This window comes from Oxyura jamaicensis, chromosome 10, assembly GCF_011077185.1.
Source record: "Oxyura jamaicensis isolate SHBP4307 breed ruddy duck chromosome 10, BPBGC_Ojam_1.0, whole genome shotgun sequence".
Classification (NCBI taxonomy): domain Eukaryota; kingdom Metazoa; phylum Chordata; class Aves; order Anseriformes; family Anatidae; genus Oxyura; species Oxyura jamaicensis.
This window is the reverse complement of record NC_048902.1, coordinates 16201960-16209464: the sequence shown is the minus strand read 5'-3', so window position 1 is coordinate 16209464 and position 7505 is coordinate 16201960. Positions and strand designations below refer to the sequence as shown.

The following is a 7505-nucleotide window of genomic DNA, read 5'->3' as shown; positions in this document are numbered from 1 at the left end:
AAAAAAAAAAAAAAAAAAAAAAAAAAAAAAAAAAAAAAAAAAAAAAGGAAAGACAAAAGAAAGTGTTTATATTGATTCTCTCCAGAAATACAAGATCTGTCACAGCTAAGCAGACTACTGAGTCATTAAAGGCAGCATCCTGACTCCAGGGGTGCTTCAGAGGAGGAGGAGGGGAGGAGGCATGCTGCCAATTGTTCTATGTTCTTTGGAGAGAATCACCTTCCTGATGTTGGCCTGACCGTGTCCTGGCACATATCACTTCAATTCTCAGTAATATTTCTCAGTTGCAAAGACCCTTTTCCCTTTTCATCGTTAGGCTTGAAGGAGCCTAGTGTCCATGTATGCTTGCACCACTGCTCCAGACAGACTGACAGTGGGACCAGCTTCCCAGTCCTTTTGGCCCTACACTAAAAGACTAAAGCCAACATGGACAACAGAGACGTTAATCCTTTATAAAGGAGACCTGAAAACAGAATTTGCCTTGGGAAAGTTTGGAAAGTACTCTCAGCTGGGTGAATTGGATAAACACAATTGTAATGTCTCACACCACAGCATGTAGTTTCCTGTAGATGCCATCACTATTTATATGATAGTCCAAAAACATTAATTCCTAAAATGCGGAGACAACCCCCTGACTTTCTGGAGAATGTAGTTTGCTCTGTTGGGTCCAGCAGCTTCAATATTCCCCTGCTGGCAGTGGGCAAACCTGAATCCAAGAAAGGAAGAACAATATCTCTGTAAAGGATCTAGAAATTTTAAAGATAGAAATAAATAAAAGGACTGGGGGAAAGGGCATTGGAGAAAAAAGAAAATAAAAGAAAAAAAGTCACCTCTTCCTGTATCTGGCAGTGCAAAACCTGATGCTGTATCAGAAGAAATCAGTTTTTGAAGCAGATCACCTCCTCCCCTTCATAAATATCCCTTCTTTCCTTCTTTATATACTTTTTAACAAAATGGGAGAAAAAGAAACCAAAAAAAAATAAAAAAAAAAAAAAGAAAAAAAAAAAAGCCATCCAGACAACGATCTCTTTTGAATCACAAATCACAAAAAAAGTTTTTCTTTCAGTGAGGGGGTGGAGTTGAAGTGTTAGAAATCCAGGCCAAGGGATTACTTCACATTTCTTCTAAGGAATGAAACCTTACAAAAAAGGGGGGGGGTCTATTTTGTATTACTCAGCAGTTCTTTTTGCTTTTAATTCTTCTATGGAAAGTTCTCTCTTTTTTTTTTTTTTTTTTTCTTTTTTTCCCCTAATAAAGTGTTTATTACACAGTCCTGCACGCTCACACATACACACGTGTACACAAATGACAGAGCTCTTTATAAAGAGAAAATCAGGCTGGCGCTGCAAAAGTGCAGAGAAGATCTTTCGCTAAAATGATCTCAAGGTCAGTTTTGGGGGTCTTTAGGTTTCTATATTCAATCCAACCACGTTTCATGTCTCTGCTTTGCTTGCTTAACTTACAAGAAACTTGGGCACAATTTTGCTTGTGTTGGCAGTTTTTAGGTGTGGATTCATGCAGGCTATTTACAAGATGCCAAGGGATGTCAAATCCTGAACATGTGTTTTTGTCCTACAGTCATTCTCTGACAGCAGAAATAGTCTGCAGCTTATCAGATCCATTTGCTGATATTTAACATCTTTTTTTCCCGACAAAGGTTTGGGGTGAGATGAATTTTAATGTTTCTCTGTGCTGAAGCTGACAAAAAAATAAAAATAAAATCTTTATGCATCTAAGTTAGAAAGCGGAGCTTTAAGCTGTGAGGGAAAAAAAAAAAAAAAAAAAAAAAATCTCCCTTATTTACAACATTTTTACTTTTCATACTTATATGCAATTTGTTTGTTTTATTTAAAACACTAAAGGTATTTGTTAAACATTTTACTCAATCAAGAGGTACAGACACTTTGTTGCAGACTGAGACATACAGTTTGAGAAGGCATTTTAATGTATATTCCTGATATAATTTACAAAACACTAAAAAGTCTGATTGTGATTTTTTTTTGTCCTGTGGTTATATTTCAATAAACTTGAGCTAGATATAAAATTGCATGTCCCCCTTTTAATATTAATTTTATAACAAATAAACAACAAAGAAAATAATTTTTAAAACACAAAGATTTTGGTAAAACTGTAAAGTAAAAATAGTGCTGTCTGAGGCTATAATCCTAAACAATTTTAGGAAGCAGTGAACTCCCAAAATTGAGGGTTTTATAAAAATACATATGTTCTCAGATACAAGAAGAACTACACAGGGAAGAGACTAGAAACTTAAATAAGCATTTATACAGTTATAGAAAGAGAGGTAGCATTTTGTAGAATATTTGCATATTATGAATACAAGTACAATGAGCAAGTTTAATTTTGCAGGCAAAAATTACTAAAAAAAAAAAAGGGGGGGGACATTTTTCATGAACCAGAGTCATAATAAATACTTGAACTATGTCTACTATGTGAGGCACCTTTTAAATTCATGGTGCCATATACCTATGTTTTCATGTAACAGCAGATTTGTCATCCTTGGTTTATGCAGACATTCTGTTTAGAGTTATTTTTCTCCACTAACCACCTTCATCAAGTTCTTTGTTTTAGCATAGCCTATATGTTAAAACATGTCCACTGCTGTAACCTTATGCCTAGAGGTATTACGCAGCAGAAATAAGTTCCTAATTTTTTTTCTGGCAGTGACAGAGAAAGCTAATCTGTAAGTCTGAATGCTTGGTGTCTTCTCCAAAATTATCCAGACTGCTTTTGTTCGCAGAAGTTGGGTTGTGCAAGCTGATGGTGTGTGGCTTGTCCCGGTAAGTTACGAAGAACAATCTACTTGAGAGGTTTCCAATTATTCTTACTTCTGGTCAGGTTAGATGTACAATTAGATCAAATCCCTGACAGATTTTTGGCTTCTCCAGTGTCAGGCCAAGCCTGTATTAGTCAAAGCGTACACAGATGGAAGTGATTTTTTTTTTTTTTTTTTTTTTTGTTAGCTCTTTCATGAATTTGATTGTCAACAAAATCTTTCTCGGCTTTCAGCAAACTTTGGAGTTGGCCTTCATATCCGAGGTGGGGTGTCCATTTTCACCATATGAGTTTGGCTTGGCAGAGGCAGTTCAGCTGATCAAAACTCATAGAATTTAAAACCAAATAGTTTGTACAGGCCTCATAAACTAAACATTTCAAAGGAAAGGGATGTATGGGCAGAGGTGACTCCTGGGATTCTTCCTGCTCACAGTTTCCTCTTCTGCTGCTGTGCCGCCAGTTCTTCTCAATCTATTGCTGTTCCACTGGGCCTTGTCCTCTACTTTGTTGGCAAATAAGGTAAATGACCCCTATTCTGGCTGCCCATATGCTGCTAACATCATTGGTTTTGTTTCAGCAAACTGCATGAGGATGGTATAGACAGATGCCAGAAAAAGAGGGCCCCCATAAGCCCAGTAGGCCCTGCTGTGAATCACCAGCATGCCAGGGTGAGTGGCAGCCGGCATCTCCTTGGTTATTGAAGAGAGCAGCTGTGTCATGTTCGGTTAGTTTACATCATAATCTAAATCAACCATGAAGGATGAGGATGCATAGAAGGAAAAAAACAAACCAAAACAAAACAAAAACAATAAACTGAAGGGATGTGTTCAAACAAAGTCCTGTACAAACTGCCTTTGGGTTCAGTCCTAACTAAACAGAGTGATTGCAGGGAAAGGGATGGCTCAGTTGCCAATGCCTTTAAAAGTGTCTGCCTAACATGAGAGAGATTTGTCCTCTGCACGCAGATGCTTGTATTCTTATTCTTCCCCTCTGCTTCCATGTCCTTGTCTTCCTTGTGTAGCCCCGACAATTCATTAGTTCTCACCTCAGACTGCAAGCAGGTCCATGGAGAACACACAAATTCGTTACACTTTGGCACAAGGAGTGTGTTAATTGTGATACAGCCAAAGGCTGTTACTGCAGATTAAAAGACTGTGACACCTGTCCCCAAATCAGGGGTGGTGTCAGCTCAGCCTTTTTCTCCAAGAACTTCTCTGGTTGTGTAGCAGTTCATTTTTCACAAAAGTATGATAAAATATGAAACTGCCTTATTTCTTGTATGTAAGGGGTTAATTGATTAATTAATTGATTGATTGATTTCCTCTCCATGTGAAGCTGTGGGTTCACAGAGCGTAAAAGAGGGCAGGGAAAGGAGCTATAAAAGGGTGAGTGTGTGGTATGGGTATCATTTTGCTTGGGGTTAGGGAGGCTGAGGTGTTTTTTGTTTTGTTTTGTTTTGTTTTGTGTTTGTTTTTTTACCATTCTTTCCTCTTTATGCCCATATATGTAGCTTAGATGCAGATATTTAGGTGCTATAGGGTGTGGTTTATAGGTAGCAATATAAAATAGACTGGAAAGATTTAGGTGTTGCTTTGCTTTTACACAATCCTGTATTTTGAGGATTAGAACTTTTTTAGCATGATATCTGGGAAGATTTGGAACAAACTCCTGGTAGGAGAAAAATCACTTAATCAGCTTTAAAATGGGCCTTAAAGAATTCTGTAATGAGATACCTTGAAGAGACTTGGAAAATGATAAGGATACAGTGATCAGGATATAACACATAATCCTAGCTAAATTCTTTACTTTATTTCCTAAAAGAAGAGGGTAAATTTCCTTAGAACTGCTAGAAAGAAGTCCAGCTGTTTAAAACTACAGTGATTCCCAGCTCTTCACAGCTAGTGTAGATTCCAGAAGCAGAGGTGAAATAAGCTGGTGTAAGGCTGAAGTCTTGCTGGGATGGCCAGGTTGTCATGCCAGCTCTTAAAGCATAGGTAGCATCATTTATATTTATTTATTTATTTTTCTGGCTGAGACTTGAGCTGTATTTCAGATGAACTCCATAACCTAGAGACATAGTGGAGACTAAGGAGGAAGAAGCAGCAGCAGGAAGAGGCAGTTCTGAGGAGGCAATGTCTCTGTGGCTCCAGGAGGTGTTAAGTAGGGGTGAAGCAATTCTCACTTGGTGAGAAGAGTAATAAAGAAGTTAATGCTCAAATAAGTTTATCATCCTCTCACAGATGCATCTGCTGGAAAACAAACGGAGGTCAGCAGTAGCCGAAGGCCTCTGTTGGTTGAATAATCTGCTGAGGACTGTTCCAGGATTCTCCAGAGAAAATCATGAGGTTTGACAACTTTATTTCAAATATTTTGGTGGGTGGAATAGAAGCCTGAATAGCATATGTACCCTGTGGTATGGCACAGAACAGAGAGGTACTTGTAGCTCAGTGCTCTTCTGAGTGCAACATGCCTACCCTAAATCTCTTACTAAGTTTGGATGAGTTAGACAGGTCCTTGTTCACACTTATTGCTTACAAATTTTTCTCAGAGAGCTGCCTGTTAGAAATATCTTGCTTCTCTGAGGGCCTAAGGGAGGAGCATGAGGTACAATGGCTCTTTGGGGCTGGAGTAGTACAAACATTGCATGGATACAAGTTTGGCTTGTTTCACGAAGCTCCTTACAAAACAAGAACAAAAAAAAAGCACATGCTTTTCTATTTTGAGTGATTACTATTTGAGGAGATGTTGATTTTGTTGGTCCTTGGGGTGGGAACTCTAGTGCCAGGTTATACCAGCAGGTACTGTAGGTAAATGGGCTGCTTGCAGCAAAAGCTGTATCCTCAGAGTGCTGTGGGAAGTTGGGGTACTTCTCATCTCTTCTGAGAAGTTTTCAGATATGGAGACAAAGAATACTTATGCCAGATACCTCTCACTTTCTAAGCACAATACATACTTTCCCTTCTTTCTTCAAATGCAGTTCCTTTTGCAAATCTCTGTGGAGAACAATACAATAATCAGCTCTTAACATCTAATTATGCCTTTCCCTTTACAAAAGAAACTCATATTCTTAAATAACACTTCCTGGCAGCAAAGAGCTCTGTGGCTCACTTTGAAAGAGAGGGAAAAACAATGCAACCCAACCCAAATATCTTCAGATCATTAATGTACAGGGAATTGGGTGCAGAATCCTTTCTTAGCTTCATCACTAGATGAAAATAATACTTACCCTTAAGCACTTGGCTGTGTTCTTGTACTGAATGCTGACAATAATCTAATCAGTTAACAATTCTTATTCTGATGATCATTTTCCTGTGAATTGTTTCAATGGTAGGGGAAAAAAAAGAATATAAATAAATGAGACATTTTTGCTGGAAGGATGACGGCCAACTGAGAGTCCACTCTTTTGCTCTTGGCTCCTTGTAACAATTCAGATTCTTCTCCCTGCTGGGTGAAATGTCAACCTGAAGGGCAGTAAGCTTAAAAAAAAAAAAAAAAAAAAGGCCCTTTACTCTGAAATCTTACCCCTGTTTTGCCCAGAGGCATTTCGTAGCCTAAGCAAAACACTTGAGGTCTGCAACTACTGGCCTACATGGCAACTTCCCTTAGTCTATGCTGCAGGAATAGGGTTGGGTTTTGTTTCTTAATATAAGAATGTTTGCGGTTTTTTTTCTTCTTGTGGAGTAAATTTCAGCCCCAAAAATGTATGATATGTGCTGCATTTGGTTCACTCTCCCCGAGGCAAACCAGGGGATCTGTAAGTGGTACTATTTTTCCTATCAGCCCTGGAGAGTAGTGTGGCAGCCCTGCGTGTTATTAATGGATAAAATCTGAGCAGCAGCCAACCCCAAGGTGAACCCTATGCATTTAAAACATTTCATCAGACAGCTAAGTATTTTTTTTTCCTTCACTACAGCGGATATCTCTACTGCCACCACTCAATAGATCCCGATAGAAGAGAGCAATAGCTGGACTCACTAATGTGAAAATTGATAGTATGAGCTCTCCAATGAAATATAAACAGCTCTGTGTTTCTTAAGTGTCAATATCACGGGGCTGGGCTGAGAAGGTAGTGTGGTGGATTAACCCTAGAATTATCCAGGAGGGGAGAGAAACTGATAAATAGGAAATATTTGTCCAATCAGCTAGGGATCATTTCTGAAGTGGATAAGATGGGCTGATGTTGACTCCCAGCTGCTGTCAGCTAGAAACCCAGCTACAGTTTACAGCTGCTGTTATTGGAGTGTTTCCGGAGGTAGGAGGAAGGTCAGACTGGACTCTTCTCTCTTCTCCCCCTCCCCTTTTGTCTGGAAGAATTGAGTAAAAGAAGGGAAAATGAATGGTGTGAGAATTAGGACTGCAAATCTGCAGATGCCTTTGCAGATGCACAGATGCAGGCGCCCTGTACTGGGAGCAGTTCCTGGCAAGCTGCAACACTGCTGTCGAAACAGCATTTATTGGAAGAGCAGCTTACACTCGAGGGAAAACCTGCAGCATGCGGGGTATGCATGCTCACTTATGGAGAACTGAGACTTTGCCCACTCACTCCCTTTTACAGAAATACTTACCATAACCAGAAGGATCCCTGAAAGGGGGCAGGCAGATAGGCTGGCATTTGGATGCTTCCAGGGGCCAGATTACCTAAACTGTTTCATAGCTATTGTCTTCATTTGTGGATAATGAAAGAACATTACTGGGCACCTTCTGTTCTGGCT

General features: G+C 39.3%; 1 long non-coding RNA gene across 1 annotated transcript in view; it reads right to left on the bottom strand.

Annotated features, from left to right (window-relative positions):
- The window catches only part of LOC118172000, a 19265-nt gene extending 18370 nt beyond the window's left edge, over window positions 1-895 (bottom strand). Inside the window, exon 1 of the long non-coding RNA XR_004753511.1 lies at window positions 831-895. This is a non-coding gene — a long non-coding RNA (uncharacterized LOC118172000). The remainder of the gene's footprint in view (window positions 1-830) is intronic.
- Between the last annotated feature and the right edge of the window lie 6610 nt (window positions 896-7505).